This window comes from Chiloscyllium punctatum, chromosome 24, assembly GCF_047496795.1.
Source record: "Chiloscyllium punctatum isolate Juve2018m chromosome 24, sChiPun1.3, whole genome shotgun sequence".
NCBI classification, from domain to species: Eukaryota; Metazoa; Chordata; class Chondrichthyes; order Orectolobiformes; family Hemiscylliidae; genus Chiloscyllium; species Chiloscyllium punctatum.
In genome coordinates, this window is record NC_092762.1 from 73,321,517 (window position 1) to 73,336,050 (window position 14,534).

General features: G+C 43.5%; 1 long non-coding RNA gene across 1 annotated transcript in view; it reads right to left on the minus strand.

Annotated features, from left to right (window-relative positions):
• Positions 1-13,879, minus strand: part of LOC140494690 (uncharacterized) — a 38,245-nt gene extending 24,366 nt beyond the window's left edge. Inside the window, exon 1 of the long non-coding RNA XR_011964029.1 lies at positions 13,657-13,879. This is a non-coding gene — a long non-coding RNA (uncharacterized lncRNA). The remainder of the gene's footprint in view (positions 1-13,656) is intronic.
• Between the last annotated feature and the right edge of the window lie 655 nt (positions 13,880-14,534).

Sequence of the window (14,534 nt, forward strand, 5' to 3'; positions counted from 1 at the left end):
AATTGCCCATAATGTTCAGGAATGTATAGGTTAGGTGCATTAGTCAGGGGAAAATAAAGGTAATGGGTCTGGGTGGGATACTCTTCAGAGGGTCAGTGTGGACTTGTTGGGCTAAAGGGCCTGTTTCCTCACAGTAGGAATTCTAATGTAAAGTGATCATATACACAGTTTGATTCGTCATGAAATTGTTTTCAAATAATTACACTGAAATAACATACACTAAATTTAAACAAGCACATTAACAAATGTCCGACAAATGAACATTAACCTCATGGAGGACCTGAATGCAGGGCATAATATCAACTATTCACACAGTAAACCTACAGCCTAGGACCTCAGTTATGAGTAAGCCCGATAGCGAGAGTCAGCTTGGGGGCTGCTTGAGTCGAGTTGAGCTTGAGGCTGTCCTCATCCAAAATGCATGTAGATATTGAATCATTCTGACAGAGTTAACATTGAAGCCAATAACATAACACAGTCATTGGGTGGAGATAAGATAGCCTCAAATGAAGCCTTAATGGAAACACATCTGTTATTTCTGGCTCCTCATAGTCTCTTTATTGATTCCTAACTACCCCATGTAGCTATGACCAATTACCATTGTGCAATAAATTACATCTGGTTGTGTAAGCCACGTACATCTACTCTTTAAGATTTATTAGAGGTTTGTTTTCTACCCCTTGCTAATTTGATAGACCCTTAGACTTGGCAGAGAGAGGAGGATTGTGGCAACAGTCTATCCCAAACACAAGCCACCAGTGGTTGGTATCATTTATATCCTTTTGGGAAAGAAGCAGTCTACTATTAGGTCCCAATGGAAATAAATGTATTACCTCTGGCATCCTTACATGGTCTAGCCTTCATGTGACTCCAGATCTACAGAATTAATGGTTGACTCTTAACTGTCCTCTGAAATGGTCTAGAAAACTAAGCATTTCAAGTGCTGTTAGGAATGGGTAACAAATGCTGGCTTTGCCAGTGATGCCCAGATCTCATGTAAGAATTTAAAAAACCAATTCCAAGCCATGTTATTGGATCAGCGATTGGGCCCATGGCTGTCCAAATCAAGAAATGTTTGAGAGACCTAACTGCAGCCTCAGATGAAGTCAGTTAATTCAATCCAATACTTATTTTACAAACCACCCACATGGGACGATTAGAGGCATATATTTATGTCTATCCTACTTTATGCAGATTTGTCAAAAGTGTCGATCATTTCAAAACCTTAAAAACATTTCATACAGCCACATATAAAGGCCATTCAGTCCATCACATCTGTTCTATCTTTCTGGGCAATTTAATCTTACACCTGCTGCTTCCCTCTTTATTCTGCAACTTAGTTCTCTTTGACAAGATGTCCAATTCCCCTTCAACATTTCCTGTACAATCTGATTGCACCCTCCTTACAGATTCCATTCAGATCTTAACAGTTTGCTTCATCAAAAGCTTGCCCTCCATTTGCCCTCTAGTTCATTTTGCCAAATCTTGGCCAATATACATCATTGAGTCATACAGCATAGAAGAGTCTCTTCAGCCCATTGAGTAAATACTGACCTATTTATACTAATATCCAGCACTTGGCTCATAGCCTCAAATGCTCCTCCACATGCTTTTTAAAGGTTGTCAAGTTTCCCGCCTTACTGCTCTCCAAGGCAGTGCATTCCATATTGCCACGACCTTCTGGATGAGAAATGTTTTCCTCAAATTCTGCCTAAACCTCCTGCCTTCACCTTAAAATTATGCTTCCTCGTTATTCAATACTTCACTTAAAGTGCTGCCTATCCATCATGTCTGTGTCGCTCAAAATATCACACACCTTAATCAGGTCTCCCCTCAGCCTTCTCTGCTATAAAGAAAACACCCTGAGCTTATCATCCTCTCTTCTTAGCTAAAATGCTCCATCACAGGGGCAACTTCCTTGTAAATCTCCTCTGCACCCCGTCCAGTGTAATCACGTCCTTCCTGTAGTGTGGCTACCAGAACTACACACAATGGCCTAACCAAAGTTTTGTTTGTTCACATATGTGTGATGGGATGTGATGGGAACTTATCACACATAGATCCTGACTCTGCAATATAAAGAATTCAGAATCCTATTAGCAGATTCCAAAAGACACAGATGTTCTATCATCCAAAGTTCTATGTCCAGGGGCCTGAGATATACCATTATGATATAATTTTCCATCAAGCAGGTTACCAGAAGAATGGAATGCCACACCAAGCTGAAATCCAGAGAAATATATGAAAAATTGTTTCTCCATGAAGGCTAAATTTGTGTAAATGCTACAAGTACGGACATGAAGGTTTGGTTGGCAAAAAATTCTCCACATGTTTACTTAGATACAATTTCAAGGGGGAGAGGAACCAACAGGAAGTTGTTGTACAGATTGTAACTAATGACATAGGAAGAGAAAAGGAAGAGATTCTGAGGAGAGAATATAGGAAGTTAGGCAGGAATTTAAAAAGGGGGTCCTCAAGAGTAATAATATCTGGATTATTCCTAGTGCCATGCGTTCTTGAGGGTAGGAATGAGGGATAGAGCAGATGAATAGAGCTGGGGGATAGAGCTGAGGAGCTGGTGCAGGGGAGAAGGAGTCACATATGTGGATCATTGGAATCTCTTCTGGAGTAGAGATAACCTGTATAAAAAAAAGGATTGCACCTGAATTGGAAGGGGACTCATATACTGGCTGATACATTTGCTAGAGCTGCTCGAGACGATTTAAACTAGTAGGGGAGTGGGGACATGGGAGCCAAAGAGCTAGTAAGGAAAGAGATCAATCTGAGACTGGTACAGTTGGGAAAAGGAGTGAGTCAAACAGTCAGGGCAGGCAGGAACAAGGCAGAAAACAAGTAGGACTGATAAATTAAACTGCACTTATTTCAATGCTAGAGGCCTAACAGGGAAGGCAGATGAACTCAGGACATGGTTAGGAACCTGGGACTGGGATATCATAGCAATTACAGAAACATGACTCAGGGATAGACAGGACTGGCAGCTTAATGTTCCAGGATACAGGAAAGATGGAGCGGGGTGGAGAAGGGTGGGGGGGGGGGGGGGAGCGCAAGTGAGGAAGGGGAGTGGCCTTTTTGATTAGGGACAACGTTACAGCTGTACTTAGGGAGGTATTCCTCGGAATATGTCCAGGGAAGTTATTTGGGTGGAATTGAGAAATAAGACAGGGATGATCACCTTATTGGGATTGTGTGATAGACCCTCCCAAGAGCCAGCAGGAAATTGAGAAACAAATTTGTAAGGAGATCTCAATAACGTTTGAGAAAAATAGGGTGGCTATGGTAGGGGATTTTAGTTTTCCAAAACATAGACTGGGATTGCCATAGTATTAAGGGCCTGAGTGCAGAGGAATTTGTTAAGTGTACACAAGAAAATTTTCAGATTCAGTACGTGGATATACTTACTAGAGAAAGTGCAAAACTTGGGCAGGTGACTGAGTGTCAGTGGTGGAGCACTTTGGGTTCAGTGACCATAATTCTATTAGTATTAATGTAGTGATGGAAAAGGATAGACTGGATCTAAAAGTTAAAGTTCTAAATTGGAAGAAAACCAATTTTGACAATATTAGGCAAGAACTTTCAAAAGTTGATTGGGGGCAGATGTTAGCAGGTAAAGGGATGGCAGGAAAATGGGAAGCCTTCAAAAATAAGATGATGAGAGTCCAGATATTCCTGTTTGGGTGAAGGGCAAGGCTAGTAGGTGTGGGGAATGCTGGATGACAAGAGAAATTGAGATTTTGGTCAAGAAAAAGAAGGAATCATATGTAAGATATAGACAGCAGAGATGGAGTGAATCTTTAGAAGGTAAAAAGACAGGTTGAGTATACATAAGAGGGAAATCAGCAAGGTAAAAAGGGGATATGAAATAGCTTTGACAGATAGCATTAAGGAGAATCCAAAGGGATTCTACAAATTCATTAAAGACAGAAGGGTAACTAGGGAGAGAATAGGGTCCCTCAAAGATCAGCAAGGCAGCCTTTGGTGGAACCGCAGGAAAGGGGGAGATACTAAGTGAGTGTGTTGCATTAGAGCTTACTGTGGAGAAGGATAAGGAAACTAGAGAACATGGGGAAATAAATAGCAGTATCTTGAAAAATGTCCTTATTACAGAAGACATGGTGTTGGATGTCTTAAAAAGGTGGATAAATCCTCAGGATCTGATCTGATCTGACCCTCAAAATCTGTTGGAAGCTAGGGAAGTGATTGCTAGGCCCCTTGCTGAGATATTTGTATCAGGTGAGCTGCTCGCAAACTGGAGGCTGGCTAACGTGGTGCCACTATTTAAGAAAGATGGTAAGGAATAGCTAGGGAACTATAGACCAGTGAGCCTGACATTGTTGCTGGGCAAGTTGTTGGAGAGAATCCTGAGGGAATGGATTTACATGAATTTGGAAAGGCAAGGGGCTATTTTCCCTACAGCATCTGAGGCTGAGGGGTGACCTTATAGAAGTGTATAAAATTATGTGGGGCATAGATAGGGTAAATGGACAAGGTCTTTTTCCTGCGTTAGGGGAGTCCAGAACTAGAGGGCATACATTTAGGGTGAGAGAGGAAAGAAATAAAAGGGACATAAGGGGTAACATTTTCATGCAAAGGGTAGTGCATATATGGAATGAGCTGCCAGAGGAAGTGGTGGAGGCTGATACAATTACAATATTTAAAAGCCATCTGGATGGATACATGAATAGGAAGGGTTTAGATGGATATGGGCCAAGTGCTGGCAAATAGGATTAGATTAATTTAGGATATCTGGTCATCATGGACTAGTTGGACCAAAGGATCTGTTTCCATGCTGTACATCTCTATGATTCCATGACCGATTAGGGATAGTCAACATGGCATTGTGTGGGAAATTATGTCTCACTAACTTAGAGTCATAGAGTCATAGAGATGTACAGCATGGAAACAGACCGTGTTTTGAAGAAGTAATGAAGAGGATTGATGAAGGCAGAGCAGTGGATGTGATCTATTTGGAGTTCAGCAAGGCCTCATGTGTCAACATTAGATCACATGGAATACAGGAAGAACTAGCTAGTTGGATATAGAACTTGCTCAAAGGTAGAAGATAGAGGGTGGTGGTGGAAGGTCATTTTTCAGACTAGCCCCTGTCACCAACAGTGTGCCACAAGGATCAGTACTGGGTCCACTGCTTTTCATCATTTATATAAATGATTTGAATGTGCACATAGAAGGTATGGTTAGTAAGTTTGCAGATGACACCAAAATTGGAGGTGTAGTGGACAGCAAAGAAGGTTACCTCAGAGTGCAATGGGATCTTGATCAGATGGGCCAATGGGCCAAGGAATAGCAGATGGAGTTTAATTTAGAAAAATGTGAGGTGCTGCATTTTGGAAAGGCAAATCAGAGCAGGATTTATACACTTAATGGTAAGGTCCTGGGTAGTGTTGCTGAAAAAGAGACCTTGGAGTGCAGCTTCATAGTTCGTTGAAAGTGGAGTCACTGATAACTGGATAGTGAAGAAGGCATTTGGTATGCTTGCCTTTATTGATCAGTATATTGAGTATAAAAGTTGGGAGGTCATGTAGCGGCTGTATAGGACATTGATTAGGCCACTTTTGGAGTATTGTGCATAATTCTGGTCTCCCTGCCATAGGAAGTATGTTGTGAAACTTGAAAGGGTTCAGAAATGATTAACAAAGATGTTGCCAGGGTTGGAGCCAGAGGGAGAGGCTAAATAGACTGGGAGCTGTTTTCCCTGGAGCGTCAGAAGCTGAGGGGTGACCTTATAGAGGTTTATAAAATCATGAGAGGCTTGGAAACGGGTAAATCGTCAAGGTTGGGTTGGGGGAGTCTCAAAACTAAAGGGCGGAGGTTTAAGGTGAGAGGGAAAAGATATAAAAGGGACATAAGGGGCAACCTTTTCATGCAGAGAGTGGTGTGTGGATGGAATGAGCTGTCAGAGGAAGTGGTGGGGGCTGGTACAATTACAACATTTAAAAGGCATCTGGATGAGTATATGAATAGGACGGGCTTAGAGGGATATGGGACACATGCTGTCAAATGGGACTAGATTTATATTGGATATCGAATTAGACCAAAGGGTCTGTTTCCATGCTGTATATTTCTGTGAGGAAAAAGTGAGGATTGCAGATGCTGGAGATCAGAGTTGAGAGTGTGTTGCTGGGAAAGCACAGCAGGTCAGGCAGCATCCGAGGAGCAGGAGAATAGACGTTTCAGGCATGTGCCCTTCATTGGGAATGAAGGATTTCTATACTTCTATGACTCTAAACAGAGACAAAATTCCTCATTGTGGCATGTTGCACATAATACCCTCAGGACAGAAATGAGGAGCAGCTTTTACTCTCTTTGATTTAAAATGGCTAACGCAATAATTGTTACCAAGGATTCTTCTGCATTTTAAAATCAATTTCTCGCTGAGCCAGCAGTTATTGGCCATCCCTATTGGCAATGGAGGAGTTGGTGGTGAGTTGCTGTTTTGAAGAACTTTCTTGCAGTTACACACACCAGCTGTTAGGGAGGGAGTCCCAGGATCTTAACTCAGCAACAGTAAGGAATGGAGATAGCGATCCTCGTCAGGATGTTGTGCAGCTTGAGAGGGAAGTTTGCAGACGTAGGTGTCCCAATGCATCCATGACCCCTCTCCTTCCAGATGGTCGAGATTGCAGTTTTGGAAGGTGTTGTCAAAGCAGCCTTGTTGAGTTGCTGCACTGCAGCGTCTGGATGGTCCGCACTGCTGCCATTTTATGTCCGTGGTGGAGGTGGTGAATGTTGTAGGTGGAGAATGGGTGCCAGTCACGAGGTTTCCTTGTCCCAGATTGTATTGAGCTTCTCAACTGTTATTGGAACTGCACCTATCTAAGCAACAGTAGATTGAGTGCGACATAGATTACTCTCCCCTATTCGCTACCCTGATTGATGTGAGGTTGAATATGACTTCACACAGTCTCCTGGATCAAACCTAATATGATGAAGGGACACTGGTATATATTTCAATATGAAAAAGAATATCTTGCATTTATGTCACACTTTTAACAAACTTAGATGTCCCAAATATGTTTACAGCCAGTTCAACACTTACGAAGTGCAATCACTTTTGTAGAGTGGCAATCTTGGTACCCAATTTGCATGTAGCAAACTTTCACAAATAGCACTGTGACAATTACCAGACAGGCTGATTTTGTGGATGTCATGCACCCTTTATGATGGTGCAGTATTCCCTTAGCCCCACCCTGCAGTGTTAGATTTGACATCAAGATTCTGGAGTGTGAGTTTTTGCTTCAAGGGCAATGAACCGCCACTGAGCAACGGCAGGCAAAACATCAGGGACTTACTGTCCTGTATTTAATAGGACCTTGAGATATAGATCATCTCCCCAAACACCTAGTGAGCAAATATATCAGCTGATGTATCAGCTAGCTTCCATTGCCAGTCTGGACTGAGCTAACAGAGTGGGGTGATGTTGCAATGTTTATGAAAATGACAGACGTCATGGTGCCAGTTGGATAACAAGTGAGGGACTTGTCATACATCCTTTGGGTAAGTGCCACCAAATTCACAAGTTCAGGCCCCAGGAGCCAGGCGCCCCATCCACTGAGAGTTGTCACCCAATCAAAGGCCGGCAGCCATTTTGCCCAGCAGGGCCAATGGATGAATGGTGACTAATTTAAGAATGGCATCCTCAGGAGCCTGGAATCGTGGAAGGGCAGAGGCCAGTGGTGCGATGGCAGGAAAGGTTTGACAGAATGGGGGCAGTGAGGACAGATGGCACGACTGGCTACGGGGCACGCACTTCTCAATCAGGCAGTGAGTTCCTTTGTTTGGTATGCCTTCCTTTATTGGTCAGAGTATTGAGTACAGGAGTTGGGAGGTCATGGTGCAGCTGTACAGGACATTGGTCAGGCCACTGTTGGAATATTGCGTGCAATTCTGATCTCCTTCCTATTGGAAAGATGTTGTGAAACTTGAAAGGTTCAGAAAAGATTTACAAGGATGTTGCCAAGGTTGGAGGATTTGATCTATAGCGAGAGGTTGAATAGGCTAGTGCTGTTTTCCCTGGAGTATCGGAGGCTGAGGGGTGACCTTATTGAGGTTTATAAAATCGTGAAGGACATGGATAGAATAAATAGACAAAGTCTCTTCCCTGGGTGGGGGAAACCAGAACTAGAGGTGAGAGGGGAAAGATATAAAAGAGACCTAAGGGGTAAATTTTTCACGCAGAGCTGGTACGTGTATAGATGGGCTGCCAGAGGAAGTGGTGGAGGCTGGTACAATTGCAACATTTAAAACGTATCTGGATGGGTATATGAATAGGAAGGGTTTGGAGGGATATGGGCCAGGTGCTGGCAGTTGGGATTAGATTGGGTTGGGATATCTGGTCGGCATGGACAAGTTGGACCGAAGGGTCTGTTTCCGTGCTGTACACCTCTATGACACTATGACTCTAAGAATAAGGAATCCTTTTCCTACCTTAGTCCCTGGTTTGTGATATGTAGGATTTGTGACAGGCTCATCAGTAGTTATTATTAATTGACTACTTAAGGTTCTCAGTTGGTGATACTACTTGGTAAGTGTTGTGATGTCTCCAAATGAAGAAGGAAATAAAATCAGCATTCTCCTCAATGTGTGAACACTAGGCATGATGGTCTCCAAAATCCTATACTGCCCAAAAACATTCAGCCTAATAACTGGTGATGCTTTGGATTCATACATGAAGGGAATCCCAAAGAGATAAAAACATTAAGAACCAGTAATAGAAGGAAATTAATTTACTAGCCATACTAAAGCTCCATTTTGAAGTACATAAGTTGAATTGGACAGGCATGTCTCATTCACCAGTTTTACTGGTTTTTCCTTCTGGGCCAGTACAGGAAGGCTGTTGGCACCTTTCTCCCAGCGAGAGTTGCACCTTCGCAAAAGAAGGGCAAGATGAGGAGGTTCAACAGGAAGCGAACTTGCCATAATCCTACTCTCTCAGTAGAGAGAGATGATTGGTCATGGTTTAACCCAAAGGTCACCATGTCTCAAGTGAGCGGGGAAGTTGAGAAACAGTGCCCTTCCTGATAACCACAGCCAGTGCAGGAATTAAATCCATGTTGTTGATGTTACTCTCCATTAAAAACCAGCTGTCCAGCCAACAAAGCTAACCAACCCTCTACTAAAGCACACACATCCTGAAACAACTTTTGATGGAGCTTTTTATTGTCTGTCCCAGACAAGAACAGGTTAAACATCCAGACCTGCAAAATGTAGCTGTGTTTAACGTATTCATTTCTTTAAAAGGGCACTGCAGTCCCACTGGGGAACCAGAGTGATTGTTTTAAATGCTTACAATGGCCTAAGCAGTTACCAATAGCAATAGCACTGCTAGTATTCGCTGTGTGCATCCATTGGGATCTCCCCAACAAAGCACTGATTTAAACAACCTGATCTTTAAACAGAGGTTGCAATGCAAAGATTGAACTTTTCAAAACAATTCATAAATGGAATCTTTGAAAGGTTCCAAAAGGTTCAATTGCAAGTGCTGCCATCTTGAATATTGCTGCAAATAGATATTTTGTTTGCCTGCAATTAATTCTTACCCACATTGAAAATCCTGGAATTCACTAACTAACGGTATTGTGTGAGTCTGTTCATCACACAGTCTACAGGGGGTCAAGAAGAAGGTTTAACAAACAGGGGGCCTGTGCAATAGGATGGCCAGGGACCAGGGACCCTGAAGGTCTGTGTTCTATATGGTGTATAGCTCTATGTCTAATGTTCTTTAAACCCTTAAAATCTGTGAATCTGGAATCAGAGGCTGTCCTGGACTTACCGCACTGGGATTCACTGACTGATGGGAGCCCGGATGGTGTTCAGTGAGGATTAGTCCCTACAACAATGAGACATGACTACCTTTTTACTGCACCTTGTGTAGAATTGACATAAAACACTGCCATACAGCAAGGCTTATTTTCCAGTCACTGAGGACTGCTGACCAGCAAGACAAGCTGGTTGTGTGGTTACACTACTTGGTGAGGCAAGCACGGAAGCAGGTAGATGCTACATGAACAAACATGAAAAGAGCAAGTGGGCAGCATTGGAATATTGTGTGCAATTCTGGTCTCCCTCCTATAGGAAGGATGTTGTGAAACATAAAAGTGTTCAGAAAAGATTTACAAGAATGTTGTCAGGGTTGGAGAGTTTAAGCTATAGGAAGAGGCTGAATAGGCTCGGGCGTCAGATGCTGAGGGGTGACATTATAGAGGTTTAGAAAATCATAAGGGGCATAGGTAGGATAAATAGACAAGGTCTTTTCCCTGGGTTGGGGAGCCCCGAACTAGAGGGCACAGGTTTAGGGTGAGAGGGGAAAGATTTAAAAAGGACCTAAGAGGTAACTTTTTCACACGAGGAATGAGCTGCCAGAGGAATTGGTGGAGACTGGTACAATTACAGCATTTAAAAGGCATCTGCATGAGTATAGGAATAGGAAGGGTTTAGAGGGATATGGGCCGGGTTCTGGCAAATGGGACTAGATTAGGTTAGGATATCTGGTCAGCATGGATGTGTTGGACTGAAGGGTCTGTTTCTGTGCTGTACATTTCTATGACTCTAAGGTTCTGTGTCGTCCGGTCCAATCTGTGAGCTGGGTGCCTGTCTGTCCATTCAATACTGGCAACTGATGTCCCCTGCAATGCAAGTCTATCCTTCCAGTGCACCTTGACAATGTATCACAGAGGTGATGAGGGCTTGGCAAATGCTGGCTGCCAATGTCTGTGGACAAGGTGGGTGCATGCAAGTAGTGCGAATGGATCATGCCCTGAGATGCTGTTTGGTTGTACACAGCACAGAGGTCCTTCAGAGCAACCAGTGAGCTGAATCCGCTAGGTTACTCACTCTGGTCTCCGTGTTGACGTTTCTCAGTGTCCAACTGATTTGGCACATTTGGCAAGATAGATGAAGGTTAATAAGGAGAGTTGGGCCATTAGCAAAATATTTTTAAAAGCAACAATCATCCTTCATTGGCAACTCACCCGGCATTGTGAGAAACTCACCATACCACTTGTGAAAAGCATCAAGTACGCAGAGAGATGCTGCTGGCATCAAGGTAGGCCTTGCTGGACTTTGCATCCAATTCTGCCACAAACTTTACCAAAGTCCACACCACTCAGATCCCTATGTGATCCATCCGTGTAGCTCTGCAAGAGCGCTCTGTAAGGGATTAGTTTTCTCGAGCTGGCTTTGGCCTGCGGAAGGTTAGCAGACAGTCACCCTTCGGCATTGCCGGGAGACACTGCTAGGACCAGAATGCATGTGGACATCACATGAAGCTGTGATCAAAGTCAATTGCAAAGTCACCCTTGCTGTGAAAACTCACCAACAACCAATCCATGAGACATTTTAAGATGTTATGTTGAGGCAAAAAAAAACAAAAGTTCAACACCAATATAAATTTTGGTTTCAAGGACAATAGGTGACATAACTGACCAGATAAGCTGCTTTCTATGATGCTGGTTGAGGGGTAAGTGTTAGCCAGGAGACACATATTCTCTGAAAGTCTTTGAATGGTATCAGAGGCTCCTTCCAGTCACCTGAGAGGCCCTCAGTTTTCAGAAAGATGACTGTAGGTTAACAGGGAAACAATATAATTTGGGCACATTTCAGGTGACCTACAGCTGAAATCCATAACAGAGCAGCACATCAGCTTCTACTTAAAATATGGGAGTAGTTTTAAAAGTCTACTGGAAGTCATAAAGGTATCCTCTAAATGTTTACTGATATTTTGTGTACCGATATACTGTTTACTGAGTGGCACGGTAGCTCAGTGGTTATCACTGCTGCCTCACAGTACCAATCTCGGGTAACTGTCTGCATGGAGTTTGTATGTACTCCCCCCGTGTCTGCGTGGGTTCCCTCCCAGAATCCAAGGATGTGCAGGTCGGATGGGTTAGGCAGACGTGGTACTCCAGATGCTGGAGACTAGAGTCAAGATCAGAGTGGTGCTGGAAAAGCACAGCAGGTCAGGCAGCATCTGAAGAGTGGGAAAATCAACATTTCGGGCAAAAAGCCCTTCATCAGGAATGTCCAGGGATGTGCAGGCTACGTGGAATAGTCATGGGAAATCAGAGTGATAGGGTAAGGGTTTGAGTGGGATGCTCTTCAGAGGATCTGCAGGGCCAAATGGCTTGCTTCGATACAGTATCATCCAGAGGGAAAGACTTACTAAATAAACATTAATATTGGAAATGAACATCCTCTTTAACGTATGTAAGTCTGACCATAATGTTTCAGTCACCTGTTTTACTATTTTTTTTCCTTGTGGGTAGTGGTTTAGGGGTACCTGCTGGGTTGGGGTGAATCCACAACACTGCCTTTTAACACAGAGAAATAGAGGCAAGGCCTGAGACTGGCCATGTCAGTTGGAGAAAGTGAGGACTGCAGATGCTGGGGAGTCAGAGTCCAAAAGGGTGGCGCTAGAAAAGCACAGCAGGTCGGGCAGCATCCGAGGAGCTGGAGAGTCGACGTTTCACGCATCTATGTTTTTTTTTCCCCCTTTTTCGACTCTGACCATGTCAATACGCTGCTCTGACTGCACTGGCACATTCAGAACTGGTCGAACCAGTTCTGCTTTTCCTCTGTGCAGCGTGAACAAAGTGACGAGAGGGATGAGAGGAACCAGCGGCGCAAATAGAAATATAGGTCAATGTAAATAGGAGTGCAGCGTCTTTACACTCAGCACAAGAGTTGGACTGCCAAAGGAGAAGCGTCAGTGCTATCGGAACTAAGTTGTGCGTTTCGATCAAATATCTATCCCTTCCAATTAATTCAAGGATAGTCCAGCCAAAATATGACAGTCCATTTCCAATATTCAAGGCTTCATTTTCTTTTAATGTTGTCAAGTATATGATTGAAAATACATATTTATGAGCTGAAAATGTGCCAATCATGTTCTCGAAAAATTCAAACTGTTTTTGTCCCGAAGTGAGTAACATGGCATATTTCCTGTGAAACGCTGAGGATTATCTAGTTGGTAGAATTCCCACTAAATTACTGGGGTTTTTTTTAAATCTGGGAATCTAATGCATGCTGCACCATTGGGTTATGTAGTTCTGTACAAATATACATGCCTGCCAGCCTCTGACTCTCACGCTTGTCCCTGACTCCACACCCACGTAAGCCACTTTATTAATGGACAACAATCCTATCGCTCTGCAGCAAATGCATTGCACTGGAAATGTACAGTTCACCCTTTTCAATATGGTTCTATTTACTTCTCTTTCCGAAGCAGGAAGACGAATGACTTCCAGTAAGTTGGGGAATAATGTCTGTGGAAATGTTCACACTGCTCACGTTTCACTTTGTTACACAGTTCCTCTGTTGTATGGATCACACCGATACTTAGAGCGAGACAGCAGTGACCCCTGCTGTTCAGAAGGAGTGGGTGCGAAATTGAAATTGGTTTGCACGGGATAGAGTTGGGCAAATGCGCCACAAACTGTAAGGTGGGAGGGTATTTAGTCCATTCAAACTATCGTGTGTTAACCGAGCTAATAACATTTGCATTTCCATGACGCCTGATGACACCAGAATGTGCTAAAGCACTGCTCACAGCGATATTTCAACCGAGCTGAAGGAAAAACCGGGAAAACCTGCGAATTATACAAACTGGTCTGATTTATATACCTCAAAATAGTGCTCCGGTACCAGCCGTACGTCCATTTCCAAGTGTTGAACTAGTTTAAGGCCGAATAAACTGGCTTCTGGTTGCTTTTCTGTCGTCCTAGAGTCTACATGGTTGGTAGGGGAAGGTGACTCAGCTTTCGCCTAAAGCTTTGAATGGGCGTACGGGCTTGCTGATTCCAAGTTTAGATTTGCCCGTGAACAATGAGCAAACTATGAAGAGCATAATTTTCCCGTGAGAGTTGGAAACCTCAGCAGAAGAGGAGACAAAAGGTCCAACTGTATCCTCCTAACGGGACATTTTGATGCATTGCTAACAAAGTCTGCACCTTTCCCTCCCTCCCAGAAGGAACCTGCCCTGCTTCAGCGGGGTAACCAGTCTATTTATTGTGTGGTTACTTTTGTACAGGAAACACAACACCATGTTTATTTATAAAGCACTTCTGTCCTTAGGAACCCTGTACCTTTTCTACAGGTTTCTAAAAGGGGTTACTAAAAGGAGGTAATCAGTCCTGCTTATTAATTCCTGATGAAGGGCTTTTGCCCGAAACACCGATTTTCCTGTCCCTCGAATGCTGCCTGACCTGCTGTGCTTTTCCAGCACCACACTGTAGAGATAATCGGTCCTGCCAGGATTAGTTGAGGATAAGATTTTTGGTCAGAGCTCCAGGACAGACCATCCTGGTCTTCCCTCAACTAACCAAAGCATGATGGAGCTCTTTGCCAAACTGCATAATTGGAGGTCTTCCCCCATTTGAACAGGCTGTGGAGATTTACAGTTTAATGTCTCATTCAAAAGGCAGGATCTCCAACTACACAGTACTTCCTGAGTATCGCACCGAAATATCCGGCCAGGTTAGACCGACGGAGCCATGGTGGAG